The sequence below is a fragment of the Acomys russatus genome, chromosome 4 (genome assembly GCF_903995435.1).
Source record: "Acomys russatus chromosome 4, mAcoRus1.1, whole genome shotgun sequence".
NCBI classification, from domain to species: domain Eukaryota; kingdom Metazoa; phylum Chordata; class Mammalia; order Rodentia; family Muridae; genus Acomys; species Acomys russatus.
In genome coordinates, this window is record NC_067140.1 from 82,905,103 (window position 1) to 82,923,440 (window position 18,338).

Below are 18,338 nucleotides of genomic sequence, written 5' to 3' on the forward strand. Positions count from 1 at the left end.
CATTTGTTCAAAGATTAGCAAGAGATGCGTTACTCTGGCTTTCTAATGTACAGGGTCTGAAAAGCTTTAGGCTTCTAAACATCTCAAGGCAGAACTAGGAGAATACAGATCAGGGCATGCATGGGTCAGTGTAGGGAGTGGGGGCTGCCATTTCCTGTGCACAGCTGGTTGCTTTGGAAGATCTCTTTCTCTCTTCACTACAGAGCAGCTGAGGGAATCAGGTGGGTAAATCTCCAATAACGGACCACTTTGGATTTGTTCACAATGTGCACACTTTGCTGCTGCAGGGGGCGCTCAGTGAGCTTGTCTAGCATGCCTGTATGGAACAGCTGTGCAGACTCAATGGGTGACCTAGGTACCGTAGGCCTGTAGAAGTAGTTCTAACTGAGAAACCTTAGTATCTGGGTAACTGTATTAATGCAATACTACTAACAAGCATGTGTAGACTCAATTGATTTTATCCAATATATTTTATTACAACTTATTTTTATATTTTTTATTAATTTATTCATATTACATATCAATTGTTAGTCTATCCCTTGTATCCTCCCATTCCTCCCTCCCTCCTGCTTTTCCCCTACTCCCCTCCTCTATGACTGTGACTGAGGGGGGACCTCCTCCCCCTGTATATGCTCATAAGGTATCAAGTCTCTTCTTGGTAGCCTGCTATCCTTCCTCTGAGTGCCACCAGGCCTCCTCATCCAGGGGACATGATCAAATATGGGGCTCCAGAGTTCATATGAAAGTCAGTCCCTACTCAACTGTGGAGAATGTCCTGTCCATTGGCTAGATCTGCATAGGGGTTCGAAGTTTACTGCATGTATTGTCCTTGGCTGGTGCCATAGTTTGAGCAGGACCCCTCGGTCCAGATCCGCCCTTTATTACAACTTATTAACCAAGCATATGTCACTTATAACCTGACTAACCAAAACAATAGGAAATTAGGATTAATAAACACAATAACAAAACTGTAAGGATATCAGTTCCGAGGAACGATTCTACTGGCGTAATCAGCAGGATTTCTTCTGCTGGAACCTGGAGCAACTAGAACCCGGAACCTCAGCAGGAGCCGGAGACCCGAAGCCTTCCCTCAAGCAGTTCTCTCCAGGAGCATCTTGAAGTGCAGTGATGAACAGCCAAAACTATCCCAAGTATCCAAAAAGGCCCAGCCTCCAGTTCTGGCTTCATTTATATATCTCCTCCCAGAGTCTGTTCACGGGATCTTTTCAGCTGGCAACAATCAAGCTCCTGCATGAGGTGGTTGGTCTTCTAGTGGATTAACCTCACCTGTTCTCTCACAAGACCATTCTGATCCCACACTTGGGATCCTAAAAAACAGGTTTATCTCTCCTTCAAGTATGAATTGTTTTTGCTTAAATTTTTAGGTCAATAGTACATGTATTTATTTTTGTGTATGTAATATTTTATGATACTTCAGATTCTTTTTGTCATGAAACAAAAATGTGTCCTATGGCTTCACAGTACCCAACCTCATATCTCATATATTTCCCCTGTACAAAAAGCAAAGCCAATGGGTAAAGTATTGCACCGGGGCAGGCAGGAATTAGAGTGATCTGCTTTGTTCTCTAAGTGTCCAGGCAAACACTGGTAAGTTATTACAGCTCTGTTGCTTTTAATTTCATTTCCCCAAAACTGAAATGAGACAGTACCTGAGAGATGACGTGTATGTCAGTAGGTCCTTGGCTCGTTCCTCCTAACCATGCTCTCCTGTTTAAGGAAGCACATTTATATTGGCTACTGGAAGTGAATGAACTGGTCCTTCAGATAGTGCTGACGAGAGAGAGAGAGAGAGAGAGAGAGAGAGAGAGAGAGAGAGAGAGAGAGAGAGAGAAACAAAAAGTAAGTGAGAGCAAGCAGTTCGGGGCTGGTAAAAGGTTGAAAAGAAGGGCTGTGTTCAATGGAGTTGGCTAAAGGCAGCATGTTTTAGTAGCTGAGAGAAAGTGAATAGGGTTGGGTAAAGGTAACCATTTTGGTGACTCTTATTTTCACATGATTTCAATATAAAGAAAACATAATTTTTCTAAATATTTGAGAATAATTTTATGACATGTCTTCATCACCCATGTTATCCGTGCATCCTTTAGGGTATTTTTAATAAAAGCGGAAATATCCTCTCATAATCACAGGACCATTATTTATGGGGGGGGCACCTTCATGCTCTTCATTATAAAGACACATGTGAATGCCATGTTGTAGCAAGGAGTCAGAACATACATGTTAGTACCTTAGCGTGTACGCACTGTTAATGGTTTATCTGTTCTGGGTTAACATCTGCTCCTAGACCAGATGCCCTTGGAAAAGTAGAGTGTTCATACAGGAAAAACTGACTTGACTCAATGGTTCAAAAGGTGCCCAAGCCCAGACACCCACAAGGTTAGGGAAGACAGACATCACACGTTTCAGAAATATGGTTCACCATCTGACGAGAAGGGCTGCCTTTGTTTACCCTATTCTGCCTATATAATCTGCTGGCTGGAGAGGCAATGGAACCAGACTTTAGGATGTCTCAGATTGCCAGATCTATAAATAAGTGCGGTTTTAAAGATTTGATTCCTGTCTCTTGTCACTGGCATCTGCAAGTGACAGGCAGCAACAACTTCTGTTTTCAGTTACATTCTGAGAGTCAGAAAATTAGACCTTGTGTAACCTATAGAACGCGTGCAAGCGTGGTGGGAGGCTCCAATGATGTTCTATATTGCAGACTCACTTTCCTAGTCTAGCATCCAATCAAAGATAAGGCATAAGCATTTAACCGTCACATCTATTCAGTGTCGTCCACTCTGATTAGTCCCCAACCGTGGTTCATCTTCTCAAATGTGATATTTTTGAGTTATAGTAGGCTGTCCTTCCTTGGAGTTTGTCTAATGTACCCCCAGGTGTTATCATTAGAGCAAGCATTTTTGGCAAAAAGAGCACGAGATAGGGTATTTCCTGAGTAGCAACCCAGAAAGTCAGCTTGTTCCAGGCAGGGGGTGAAAGTCATTGTCCACTTGGTTAAGTTGTTGTTGTTTTGTTCTTTTAAACACTGTCCTTGAATTGAGTCCGCTGTGAGCTAAGAGTTACTGATTGCTCCTGGTCCTGACTTCTCTGTAAAGACAGCCTCACTGCAACAGCGCCACCTGCTGAAACCGAAAATGATTTCCTCTTACTGAGATGCGTATCTTGACATTTCCCAAACACCATGTAACTTAAAGTGAATGCTAAGCTTCCCAGACACTGGGCTGGTTGAAAAGGCGAAGGCTGAGCCTGTGTCTTCAGGAAAGAGCACGTTAGGGGAAACACAAGGCGGAAATCAAATGTGCAAAGGCTGCTTCTAGTTCATTCCTGGGAACGCATGCCCTTTGGAGCACCTTGGGAAGAGTAACTAATTATGAGATTCTCTCTCTCCCTCTTGTCTCAAAAATGAAGTGTTTTGATGGGGTGAGTAGAAATGGGGGTGCACTCAGGCTGGGCCCTGCTAGCACTACCCAACCTAGACCTCACTGCTTTCCTTCCTTTCATCTTTGTAACGTGGCTCCTTATAAACTTTAACTTGTTCCAGCATTTGCCTCATTGTTTGTCTGGAAATAATAAGAGCAGTTGGTCTCGCTCTCTAATTTGAGAGAAAATCTGGCATTCCCCTCCCAGCATGGAGAAGGCCGGGATGATCTCTATCATCGTCCGATCACGCTGATCGGCCGACTCCGCTGCTCCTTCAAACAACCCGTTTGATCTTCTTGTTACTAATCAGAGGTTTGAACCTGAAACTCACCAAGGAGAAACAGCCCAGTTCTAGCCGGGTGGTTTTGTTTGTCTATCTGTTTCTGTAAACACAGTACTCCTTGAAGCCAAGAAGGATGGTGGTCAACTTCAGGCCAAGTCACTCTCCTGTTGGTATTGACTAAGAAGAACCTACTTGGGGGTTGACAAGACAGCTCATCAGATAAAGCCACATGCTGAACACATGGCTGCATATAGCTATACAAAATGGCCCTATGCAAATGTCTGTGTATAGCCGTGCAAATGTGATGGTCAACAGCGCAAAGCTGCCTTCACAGCCACCAATCCCAACCCCTGGCTAAAGGAAGAACTATGTCAAGTGAATTAAACCTGTTTCTGGACATTTTGGGGTGCTGTTGGCTTGCTTCACATGACATAATTATTTATCTGTTTCCTAATTAAAATGCTTGTTGAAAAATTTGGCTTCACCGGCACTGCTGAGAAATAGCACAGAAAGAAGTGGCACACTATTTATGCCTTTCTCCCAGTGGTAACATCTCCCAGTACTACAGTACGATTTTGACCTACAAAACAACAGTGTTAAGTGGCTGAACCTAATATAGCAGAGATGTCTGGCAAAACCACAAGTTTGGCTGGGTCAGGCCCTGTAGATAATACTAAAGTCATAAAGCGGAGTAAGTCTGATGGCATTGAGACATGGGCCATTACAGTATGCATGTAAGTTCATGCTGTGAGAGAGGAGAGGAGGGTTGTCAAGGGAGAGCCAGGCAATAAGAGAGCAGGGCTGGTGGCTAGCCTATAAGAAACGCCAGAGAGTGAGCGATGGAAAGTGCACTGGGGACCTTGATGGGGATGCCGAGTGCTGACAAAGGCACAGAGTCAAGGTCAGAGAGAGCAGCCAAGGACAGGCGGAGCTAAGTGAATGCAGGCAGCATATAACCATGTTCCTGTGGGCTGTTCCGCCTCTGACTGAGGGGTGCTGGCCACAGGAGGGTGAATTTGTAGCATCCACAGAGTTGGAGGTGCAGAACAAGGAGAGTGAATGGGAGAGCCTCTTTTGAGAGAAGAAGAAGAAAAATGTCTCCTGTGTGAAAAGAAGAGAGAAAAGAAGATGAGAGAGAGCATCACATGTTAGGCATGAACGGGGGAGCACTCTGCAAATTCTGGGGCATCTAATGTGTTAGAGCAGTGCCGTTCTTACTCTTTTGTGTCCTTCATCGCATTCAGAACGCTGAAATTTAAAAGAAATGAAATCAGGGTTGGTTCCTGTTGAAACTGAGAATAGAGCCATCTTCAAGTTCCCCCTAAAAAGCCTTGAGATTCCACAAGTAGGTTAAAAAAAAAAAAAAAAAAAAAAAAAAGAAAGAAAAACTCATCATAGAATTAAAAGGGCAAAATAAACATGCCAACCGCTTAAGGTTTGAATGTATCAGGCTACGAAGTTTAATTCTCACATCATTCTATCCTTTGGGAAATATAATACGAGGTTGGAACAAGCCTCATCACGTCCAAGGACACAGTGGACTATAATGGAGACAAACAGGTTCCTGTGAACACAGTACCTTCAGTAACTGGTCCCCGATGGTGATCACCAATTTCCAGTGAGCAGCAGAAGGGGCTGAGATGCTCCATAGCACATGCCTGAAGGACCAGCAGATGCGCTGACCCAAAGAGAATTAACTTGTAACCTGGGTGAATAGTAACGCTCTGATTGGGACCCAAAAGATCCCAGGGACTCCTTGCACTGGCTGGCTGCATGTGAAACAGAACCGTTCTTGATCCTGTATTTTAGAAAAAGCAGGGACAAAGTCCAGATGAAGGATGACAAAAGGTAAGAGCCACTGAGCTAATTTGCTGTGAATATCTATTTTAGGAAAGGACACAGAGGCAGAACAAGAAGAAGGAACGAAGCAGAGAAGTATCATGGAGGAGAATCTATGCTGTGGGAACACGCTGTTCTGATTTACAGAAATAGACAAGAAGAGGATTTAAGATGAAGGGTGGTACAGAGCAGAAGAGAATGAGACCGTTGAGAGAGAGAGCAGCACACGTGGCTTGTGATCAGCCCACAGCCATAAATGTTATCAGGGGTAGTTTACAATTGTGTAGGTTGAACACTTTAACTCCTACCATCACCCATATTGTGTAAGCAACAATTCCAACACTCAGAACCCCAGGCCCCGAGTCGGCTAAAAGACACTTGGCTGTGTAACATGCGGTAGTCCCAACATAGATGTTTATAGCACAAGGGAACATAGGAAACACAATCCATGCTTCCCAACTCCCTTGTTCTCCTCTCCCCGTTTCCTGTTTTCCTTCCTTCTTTTGCTCCATCTTTTCCTCCCATTCTTCCCACTCTTCTTTCTTTATCATCATTTTAGTTCCTTCTTTCCAACCCATTGTTACTGAACACTGGCTTCCACATGCTACGTGTACAGTGTGAAGAAAGGACAGACATGGAGCATACCCTTGGGGAGCTTGTGAGAAAATAGATGCTGTCACCCATCACTTAACATTCTCATTACTACCAAGGTTGTACCTTCTGTTCCTTTTTGTTCTCATCATACCAATATTTATAGGTAATTCCATGTTTTCATGAATGTTCTATATGTGGTAGGTGTGGCATTTTATATATATATATGTGTGTGTGTGTGTGTGTGTGTGTGTGTGTTATACACACACACACACACACACACACACACACACACACACACGTACATCTTCCAGTTCCTATACATTGTATCTCCTAGGCATCTCCATCTCTGGTTGCTTCCCACCATCCACTCTAGAACTAAGGAAGACTTCCTGTCCAAGTAGGTCAACAGCCTCTCTTGACGAGCATGGGATCTGAGTGTGCCCTTTTACCCTGATTATCATAGCAGTTCCAGTCATCTTAGTGCTACTAGGGCACAGAGGTGAGTGGATGTGGGGGGAGCACTGACAAAGTCTGAACTTCTGCTTTGCTTATCTTTTGTCTCAAACTCTAATCTAGGCATAAAATTATTAGAAATACACCATGGTCGACATGCCAAGGTTCTGTCACTTTGCATTTGTGTGAGTAACCCTTCTCCATCATTTTAAAATGCAACTCTCTGTTATATTGTATATAGCAGGGTTTTATAGACAGTAAAGCTGAAGAGTTTCTACATCAAAATGGAAACAATATTGCATTTAAAGGCTGAATTAATTCATTCTGTCCTATTGTACATATTGAGAATTTGATCACCATTATTTAATTTGTAACCTTTTATGTTTCTTGAATGAATTCAGATAGAATTCATTGTTTTTATTTCTCCTTTTTACTTAGTCTTTCACTGTCATACATTTCCAGTAGTCATACATTTGCACCCACAAGTCCTATTCCCTCCCACATCATGGCCTTGTGAGAAATGTACTTTTACTAACATCTCAGTCATAAAAATACATAGATCCCAGATGCTGCATTCCTCTGTCTTCCTCCCAGCCTATTGTCACTTTGATTCAACATTTTCTTAGTTTCTTCCAGATACCTGCCTGTAGTGGTCTCTTCCCCAACATTTCAGAGAAAAACCATGAGCAAAACAGTACGAGCATCATTGGTCTCCATCTTGCCAAAGCCCAGGGAAGGTTTTAGTTCCTCCTTTTAGTGATTTCTTAGCTGCATTTGAGACTGGACCACTTTCTGCTTCAGATATGTTCACAAAGCCCGTGGTGTTGTTCCTGATTAGACCTATGCTCCCACACCCATGGTCTCACCTTAAAATGCTCTTTGCAGTTTGCAAATCCTCTCATTTCAGGCTGGAGTTTGTGAGGCATTCTTGATCCCCCACTATGCACTGGTCTGTTTCCTGGTAATTGTATGGTTTATCTCCAACGCCAGCTGTTCACTGGTGTTACTGAAGCCGCTATTTCTAGCTCCAGTCTCCTCAAAGTCCAAACTCATTCTGAACATAAAGGTTTGGATGTGCAAGAAGCATCTCGGATCCAATATTTCAAACATTTCTCTGGGTTTTCTATCCTCAGACATCTCTACGAAGTGTTTTTTGGTTCATTAAATGGTGCCAACTTTATCACATATGTAAGAATCACCCTTTCAGTCAGTAACTTTTTCTCAAAAATAATCTTCCATCCAATTCATCACTAATTCCCATTTCCTGAACACTCAAAATACATGTAGACACTGCCTAGTTTGCCTCATCTTCATTACTCTACACCAAAGCCAGATCAGTGCCATTTTGTGGGATCCAGATAAGGCAACACCTTTCCCCACATAATTAGTTTTACTAAGTAAACATTCATTATTACTATGTGACTGGTGTTTTTAGGTATCAGGGACACTTTAGTGAATAAACCATGAAAACATCTTCACTCTAAAGCGATTAGGTTTTAATGAACGGGGACAGACAACAGAAAAAGAATACCATTTGTGTATGCATGTTATTCAAACTGGTATGTGTTATAGAAGAAAAATAGAAAGGGAAGAGAGAAAAAAAAAAGAGTCTGGGAGAAGTTAAACTTTTAAGGAAAATGGTTATAAATGTGTTACTCTAACAAAAAACTATTTATGTTAAACTATGAAGTGGGCAAGAGTGTATGTATGGTACATGGACCTTGGAAGCCATATGTGTGAACACCATCCTGAATGACCCTGGTTGAATTCTGAAGGACCCACGGAAAGCCTTCTGGAAGGGGAAACAAAAATAGCCAAACAGTGAGTGGCGTGTAAAAGCTGAAGAGCACAGAACTGGGATAGCATGCTTGCTGGTGGGGACACAGAGCAATGTGTGGTAAGTGGGGAGAAAGGACACAGAAAATTATTTTGTTTTTGTTTGTGCATTCTTTAAAATTCAAATGATTTTTCTGAAGAATGGTGTTGTGTTTCTAGAAGACTTCGGAAGACTCTGGAGAACCTCTGTGAAATGTTTACTTGGTTTCTTTGGTTACTCGTGTGTTCTATGACCCTGGCATCTTCCTCAGGGCGTGTTACCCGTGTCTGAACTCTCTACTGAATTCACAGTTTGCTTGTTGGTTTAAGATTCTGGCCAAGATGAGCCCTCACGTTGAGTTACCATGCATCCTTAACATCTACAGACTTCCATTGTTTTTGATGATTTTGACAGTTCTGACACATAGTGGCCAGCATTTCATAAATTATCCTTCAATTCCTGTTTGGCTACCTTTTAATCGTGGTATTATATTGGAGTTACTACTCATGGTTAGCCTGGAGTCTTAGGAAGAGAGCACTGACCACAAAATACATGAAGTTAGGATGAGGAAAAAAAAAACAGCAAATGCACCCTTGAAAATTTATAAAGTGCATTTAGAAAGATATTAAAGATAAAATATAGGGCATAAATATCCCGTCATACAGGGCCTAAAACAAAAGCACACTACACGAAAAGTAACGGTATAAACACACTTACACTGTGCTACTGTTTAAAACCAAAGAGGTAGGAAAAAAAAACCAATCAAATAGAAGAAAAGTTTAAAAACAATTGCTCTGTAAAATTAGAGTTGATTTATAAGGAGAGCTGTCATCCCAAGAGAAGAACAAAGTAAAGAAAACACTGGAGGAGAGAGAGAGGATATAAACACTGGAGGAAACAAATAATGAAACAGAAGCACAAACATGTGTAAAACTTTAAAATATCAGTTATTGATTATTGGTGTGAGTAATGCTATACAGACATGTTTTTAAAGTCCCACAAAATGGTAGTTTCCTACACCAGTAAAAACGTTAGACTTGGGTTTACAACAGGACTAACTAAGGGCGAGGTTCACAGCACATCCAAGCAATGAAAATGAAAGTGGCAGTTGATGAATACCTCGCTCCCAAAGGCACTGGGTCTAGAGGATTTTTTTCCAGGAAATACTCACAAAGCGTGTTTCCTCTTACATCTTAACTCTTTCTGGAAAACAGTAAATCAGCAGGAGTCCCGCTGGAAGGCTTAAAGAGTGCTCTCGGGGCTGTGTGGGGTGGGGGCATAAAGACACGTGCGTGCCTTCGTTTAAACACTACAGCAGGGAAAATCAGTGCTTTACTAGCTTTGCTTTGGAGAGCTGTCTTTGTGGTTCATCCCTGTGATTATTGAAGTTTAAGAGGGTTCTGACTCCAGGGACGCCAGTAACCTATAAGTTACATCTCATGGGCCCCGTCAATGCTCCACTCCCCCCCCCACCCCCCCGTTAACTGTTAAGATGCGCCTTTCAATGTCGGGGCTGCCTTCCAGCGCTGGAGGGATGATGCCAGAGAAGGTGATGTGATAATTTGACCTGACAGAATAGCAGGCTCATGCTACAGATGATATTTTGGTTTAAGAAGCAAAGTGTGAGTCTCAGCTTTTTTTATTTTCTTTCATCCGAGTGACCACTGACTTGTCCCAGAGAGTTCCCACTCACTTAATGTGGAGGCGCATATCTTTAATTCCAGCACTCGGGAGGAGGAGGCAGGAGGATCGTTGTGAGTTCGAGGCCAGCCTGGTCTACAAAGCGAGTCCAGGACAGCCAAGGCTACACAGAGAAACTCTGTCTCGAAAACCCAACCAACCAACCAACCAACCAAAAAAAACAAAAAACAAACAAAAAAAAACAACCAAACAACCAAAAAAAAAAAACCCAAACAAACAAAACAAAACAAAAAACAACCAAACAAAAGAAACAATGTTACAATAAGCCGGTTCTGCTCTATCCATTAACTCTACTCAGTGATGAGGCTGCAGTGACTCATGGCTGACAGGTAAGAATACTTTCAGAAAACTGAGGTCTTTAATTTCTCTCTCTCTCTCTCTCTCTCTCTCTCTCTCTCTCTCTCTCTCTCTCTCTCTCACACACACACACACACACACACACAAATTGTGATATAATTAGCTGCTGTCTATTTCTTCATATTTCTTTTAGTGTGTGTGTGTGCGTGCATGCACACATGCATGTGTGTGTGTCTGTGCATGGGTCATGGTGTGTGTATGGAAGTCAGGTGGGTCTCGGGGATTGAACTCAGGTCTTTAACCTTGATGACAATGTCCTTTACGAGTCGAGACATCTCACCAGCCCTGCAGTCTACTTTTCCTTAATTCGTTTCTGTCGTAGATGGTTATTTTATGGCTCTTTTGGTCATTGGACATGACAACGTTGTGGTCATTTGTGCTTCCCTGTTCAGAGCCAGAAGATGGGAAAGAGGCATGGGACATCCATAGCTGTCCCTGAAGCAAGCTCATGAGTGCCTCAGCCCTGCTCCCCAATGCCCGTGCATGAACACTTGGGCTGGAATTTTGTTGTTGGTCCTCACCGCCATCTTTGGATTGGCCGCTGGCTCCTGTAACTGTGTCCAAGAGTGCTGCCAGCATTGGCCCTCCCAACTGTGTTCACACGCAGCTGCCAGTCCATCACTATTCCTTCCAGTACTACACACATGTCTGTCTCTGGCACCTGTAATAAGCCTGTACATCACTCCTTACTGTGCTCCATCTTCTTGCTTCTGCATCCAAAAGTGCTGCTGAAGAATCTGACATCCCCTGCAGCCAGGGCAGACATCTCATGATTTGTTTTTGCCAATGAGGACCACGCAGTTACCAAAAACCAGACTCCATCTAACTACAAAACAGTGATCCTCTAGTGCTAAGCTAAAGCCATTACAGCCTCCTGCAACCAGTGCCTGAGCCCCTGATGCTACAGTGTGTCCTATGTGCCTCCCTAAACCAAACAGATAAAGACTTCCCTCACTAAAGCCAGTCCTGAAATATGCAGGAAGAGACTCTAATTTTTTTAGGTGCTACTAAACAAAGGAGTATAGTAAATGTCTAGTAACTGGGCTGAGAGAACTGAAGGAACTGATGAAAAACATAGAAATATAGTTGTTTCAAACAAAGTTAGTGAGCTATAAGAGAACAAAAGCAAACAACTTAACAACATCAGGAACACAAGAAGCAAATAGCTTAAATGATGAGAAAACATTTTTAAGCCAAACAAATTTTAGAACAGAAGGAGGAGGAGGAAGAGAAGAAGAAGAAGAAGAAGAAGAAGAAGAAGAAGAAGAAGAAGAAGAAGAAGAAGAAGAAGAAGAAGAAAGCACTAGAAAGCTTCAGTAGCAGATACAGATGATTTGTGACTGTCCAGACAGTGGAGGAAGAGGAAGGAGGGAGCATGGAGGGGCTGTGGGATGCAAGCAAGAGCAGCAACACACTCAGGAGGGAGAGAGAGTTGGCTAGGAAGCTTGTTCTAAGAAGTAGTGGCGGAAAATGTCACCGATCTAGGGTAAAACATGAACATTAATGTAGACGCATTTAAAATCTTTCAAGAAAAATAAACCAAAAAATAATTAAATACTTTACTAAGACATATTACAATAAAAAAGATAAAAATTCCAAGACAAAGAGAACTATGGACACAGCAAGAGAGGAAACACATAATAAGACACAACACATCCATGTAGATACGGACATTTCATATGTGGAAAGTTGGCACAGGCCATCAGCAGTGTCTGGCTGAAGTTTTGCAGGTTACCACAAACAGGAGGGTACAGTCAAAATACCCAGAGAAAGCAGACGTCCTTTAGAAATGAGGCAAAGACTGCCACAGGCGGGTGAAATGTCAAGGTGCCCATTCCTGCTAGGCCAGTGCTACTAGAAATATAAAGAGAATTATTCAAGCTGAAACAAAAGATGTACACAAGTATAAAATTCCACAGGACCGCATAGTCAAAATCAGAATACGCTACCATTGTACAAATAGTTTTTGAGCTATTTATAACTTTAGTATGAAAGTTAAAAGACAAGTGTATGATACTATAAAAATAAATATGCTGTGTAAAATGCTGTATGAAGCTACAAAATGCACACTAGCATAAAATAATACTATAGCTACAATTACGTACTAATGGATATGTAATATAAAATGGATCTAAGTATTAATTTCAAAACCATAACATATGTGTGTGGAACAGTGAGAGTAGAGGGTCCTAGTGTATACTTGACTTGAAGTTTTTGTCATCTTAAAATAGATTAGTTGGGGGTTATGGTTCGGGATGCTGACTAGCTCAGGTTCAAATCCCAAGGCTACATGTAGGCAGGGTGACTTTTGAGTGCGCCGTTCTTACTAATTCCATCATCTCATGGATGGCTCATGCCTCTCTTCCTTCTCCATCCCTTCGCCCCTCTCTCTTTTTTCATTTCCATTTTTGTCTTCTAGCTCTTCCTATGATTTCCCTCTCCTCCCTTCTTGCTTCCGTCTTTCTCTTCCTTTCCCTCCTCCTCTTGCTCAGACTTGGCCATTAACTTCCGTGAGCGTTTGCTGTTGTTGTAAATTATCCTAGGAAATCCAGTCTACCTTGTAGGGAAACAGGCCGTATAAAAAGGGCTGGTGATCTTACACACACGTTTAAATGGACCTTTTTCCAACAGAGAAATCATGAGCCAAGTAAAAATGATGTGAGCAACAGCCAAACATGACTTCAAATTTCATGAGAAAACACACATATTCCAAAAATAACCTATATTATAGTTGCTACTTTTTAAAAAGAAATGAATCATATCTTTATTAAGCAGATTATTTCATTTGGCTTCTAGGGTTCAGCTTACTGGATAAAGAGGAAGCTACTAATACCACGGTAAGGATCATTTCTAAGGAAGTATTTTAAATCTGAAAATAGTGGTCTTCCATTAAGAAAATTGACTTTCACATGAACTCTGGTGCCCCATATTTGACCACGTCCCCTGGATGGGGAGGCCTGGTGGCACTCAGTGGAGTGATAGCAGGCTACGAAGAAGAGACTTGATACCCTATGAGCATATACAGGGGAAGGAGGTCCCCCTCAGTCACAGTCATAGGGGAGGGGAATAAGGGGAAAAGGGAAGGGAGAGAGGAATGGGAGGATACAAGGGATGGGATAACAATTGAGATGTAATATGAATAAATTAATAAAATATATTAAAAAGAGAAAAATTTAGTATGTAAACCATGATTCACAGTGAATTAGGAGCAGCTGTCAGAGACCTATCTAAAAATGCATCCAATAAACATCTGCTGGTGTATGTTTGCACACATGTCTGCTATTGTTATATCTTCATTCATGTAACAGACATTCCTTGTCTTGGCACCTTGCCGAATTGTAACACTAAAGAGAGAAGACAGACAGCTACATTTTCTCTGGGATGTGGGTGCTGCAGAGCAGGGTGCTGGAGGGAGGGATGATAGAGCTAAGGGGAACTCCTTAATACTTGGGTCTTGCAGCAGCCATGGTGTGGATGTCTCTTTCTGGAAAAGCTGTGGCAACAGTGCCCTGTGAGTCGGGTCTTGGAGAATAAACACCCAAGTCAGGCAGAGCCTCCAGTGCCAGACCTGGGTGTCTGGAATAGGGGCGACCAGCAAGGATTTATGTAGCAAACACAGTGGCAAAGGGCTAGTTTAGACCTCGGGTCATCTTCGTAACTACTTCTCTGCAAAAACGATGTGTGCTTTGTGGCTTTTCTTTCCATCTACAGGCCGTTTAATTTTCTAGACTATTTTCTTCCTTATTCACATTCAGGTATCAAACCTGTGTACAGTCACATTATAATCATGGGGTTTTTTTTTTTGTTTGTTTGTTTGTTTTTGTTTTGTTTTCTTCAGATCAAATCAAAGCTTCTAGAAGCGAAAGGGCCTTGTGAAGAGGTCAATACTACAACAATAACAACAACAATATGATTGTTATTTCTGAGCTGGCCTTCTTTTCCTGAAAAACATTGGTCTCCCATGAAAATAAAAAGTCTAAGTTGCAGATTCCAGTATACTGAGAGCTGCATGCCTTCTTCAATTTACATAGATGATTGTATGATTAAAAACACCAGAAAAATATACATACACATGTATGTATTTCTTCAACCAATTTTGGCCAAGATATTTTACATAGCTACTCCACAGCCTAAAGTAGCAACAAAGCTTTTCAATGTAAACAACCACAGTGATAAAATTTGAGAGGATAAAGTTATAAAGCTGAAAAAGCCAATAACTGGTAACAAAACGTTTGGAGGAAAATGAGGTTGGGTGTTTCTGTTAATTTGTTTGTTTTCTTTTCTTCTCAGACACAAGAGGAGTGCGGGCTAAGCCTGTGAAAGAGTCTGCAGGCATTATTGCACACTGAGTGGTGAATTCTATAGTCTCCCCTCCATGGAGCCCCCACCCCTCATGGTTTAACTGCCAAACCACAGACTGTGCACTTAAAACTCCTGCTTGGTTTTCATTGAGTTAGGAACACAGCGTCCTTATCTCTGCAGCCGCTCTGCAGAGTCCCCCACCTTGAGCTGAATGGAAGTGACTAGGTGCCCTTTCTGTTGCTTGATGGATGTCAAGCAAGGGGACAGCTGAATCAGAGTTCTTAGCCATGGCATTCTCTCTAATTGAAAACCCTATGCAAAAGATAAACTATGTCAACAGTTCCTGCCACCTGCCTCACAACCCAGAGAGCCCTGGACGTTGCACATTCTCTCAACTTAAAAGAATTATAAGCACGGAGCTTGTGAGGGGAGCAGCTGGCTTGCAAAGCTGCTTGGGGTAAACCTGTCAAAACCCATGAGTAAACAGAATCTGAACACAGAGGATATGCATAAGGGAAATCAATTGCTTTTTCTGTAAAAATAAAAGGAAGAGTTTTGCTCAGGGCGATGTGAGGATGGTTTGTGAATGTTCTGCATTAGCTGTAACTTTCTTCTTGCCTTCTCGCTGCCCAGTTTTCCTTTCTTCTACAGTGAGCCATTGAGGTTGTGTGTTGCACACTGGGAATATCTAAACTGGAAATAATTAAAATATATATTTCTTTTATAGTGGGCCTTATGTGAGGAGAAGTCACCATTGCCACAGCTTCCTGAGTGTATGAGTTAATGATGTGTTCTGCATTTTCTTAATTTTCCACATTTTAACTGCCTCTGTTCCTTATTTGGACATTGGGAGCTCTGAGAGGCACAGGACACAGCTCACTGGAGCAGCAGCACACTATGATTCTCCATACCATGAGAGGAAAAAGTTGGGGGGTGGGAAGTTAATTTTGAGAATACTTGACATTATTTCCTTCCTACCCTTATCTTCAACGAGGATGCTAGGACACTAGCTGCTTCAAACTGGAGATTGATTTGGGATTTCTGTGGCCTAGGGTGTGATGGAGAAGTGCATTTTTTCAAGGCAGAGTTCTAGAAGTTATTGGGAAACTAAAGTACAAACTGAACCATAGAAGAAAATTGTGTGTGTGTGTGTGTGTGTGTGTGTGTGTGTGTGTGTGTGTGTGTAGAAAGAGAGGGGAGAGGGAGAAGGAGAAAGAGAATTAGAGAACTGCAAGTGTACTAGGCGCATAGCTGTGGTGGAGTGACATCATTGGTAGAGCAAAGGCAAGCACCCATTTTTGAGATTTAATTAGGATTTTGATGGAGACTAAGCTAGCATAAACATAACCAGAAACTGGGTACAAAGACTAAATTGACTATAAATCTTAGAGCTTGCTTATATGGCTGTGTTGCATGACTGAGGCTTAAAGAGAAAAATAGAGACTTAAAGAAAAAAAATAATGTCTTACTTAGATTTACTAGTGTGTATTTGGTCATGTTTTGCTATAAATGGAAGAAATATGAACGCCATTTCCAAAATGATCTGGGACAGGAGCTCTGTCGGGAGAAGTAAGAGGTCAGAGGCATTTTTACTTACTATGTGACTTTTTCAACTGCACAGATTCATTATTTCCAGACAGAGCTGATTCAAGATTAACTCAAACTGATAAGTAAAGGCTGTGAGCCAGGAACTAAGCAGTGAAGGACATGGGCCATTTTAGCCAGGATAATGGCCATACTATTAGTCATAGGCTGAAAATGCCTTGTCCCCAATGGCCATCTTCACTCTCTGGATGAGGGTTGGTCACAAAGAAAGGTTACTGACTTGCTTTGCTAACACGCTTGGCCTCCATGTACCAGACAATAGATTGCTCTGATATTACCTTCTCACCTTACAATCTTCTAAAAATAGGTGCATAGGATGGTATGTCCATCTTCCTGAGTGGAATAGAGATTTGCTATGACTGGTTAGAAAAATGAGATGGTTTCTGATGGTGGGGGAAAAAAGGATGAGGTAGAGAAAAGGCTGTGTTCTATCTAAGATTAGAACTCCCAGGAATAGATTTGGGTGCAAGTAATTTACTGGGAGATGTGCCGGTCAGCTTTCCATTGGGCTCACAAAAACTTGAGACAATTAACATACAAATGGGAAAGCTTTCAGTAAACTCAGCTTTGAACATGCCAGTCCGTGGCCAGCTAGACCCATTGTTTGGGGTCTGTGATGACACATTATACAACAGTGGAAGCATGTGACACAGCAATTATACCACAATGGGAGCATGTGACACAGCAATTATACCACAATGGGAGCATGTGATACAGCAATTATACCACAATGGGAGCATGTGACACAGCAATTATACCACAATGGGAGCATGTGACACAGCAATTATATCACAATGGGAGCATGTGACACAGCAATTATACCACAATGGGAGCATGTGACACAGCAATTATACCACAATGGGAACATGTGACACAGCAATTATATCACAATTGGAGCATTGATACAGCAATCGCTGATCTCATGGCAACCAGAATGCAAAAATAGGAGCAGAGGAGCCCAGTATCAACCTCAAGGACATATGTCCAATAAACCAAGATCTCCCACTCTTCTCGACACTTAAAAGTTCCACCACTTCCCAGGAATTCCAAATTCCAAGTAATCCCTCTAACACAGGACATTCTGCAGAACATGTGAGAACCAAAGGGTAGCAAGAGGTAGTCTGAACACACCACAGAGAAGAGGAAGTGTGACAGGACTAGAGAGAAAATCAACAGTGAATTCTAGGGCTCAAGTTTTCAGGATACCTTTGGGAAGCTGTGTAACAAACATTCCAGAGGTGTCCCACATACAGACAAAGAGAACTGGCATCTATTCTTTATTATGTCTTGTCCGCTGGTGCTTATGGTCTGTTCCTAAGAGCATCAAGCTTGGACACTTCAGACTTACAAAGAGAACAGGTCATCTCTGGCCAGAGACAGTTCACAAGCATCAGTCACAAGGCTTTTTACTAATGCCATGACTCTGTCCACAGTCGATGAATGTTGCGAGATATGAGTGGGGCACGGGTCACGTCTCCTATGGAAACCTTCCTGATAGTGCTGTGACACTCTCCCAGAGTAACCATAAGCTGCAGGCAACATAACCGGGGATTATGGCTAAATTCTGATCCTCAGATTGACTGGAGTAAGAAACTGTTAGCGCACGCCTTAAGGATGTGTCCATGATGACATAATGAATTAATTAACCTTCCATAGATTCTTTATGGGGTGACATTATTGGAGGTGGCAAAGGGCAGAAGGTAGGGCTTAGCTGGGAAAGTGACTTAGGGGATGAATCTGAGGGAACTATATTGTTCTGGCTGCTTCTTATTTTCCCTTTATCTGATCCCTTGCCACCATGTGAACTATCCTGCTTTGCCCCACCCTCAGTGCTATGATGAGACCCAGGAAACAATGAGCCTAAATAAATGATCCTTCCATAGGTTGTTTATGCCTGGTATTTACACATAGCGCCAGAGACAGCTAATAAAGCTCTCCTTGCACTGG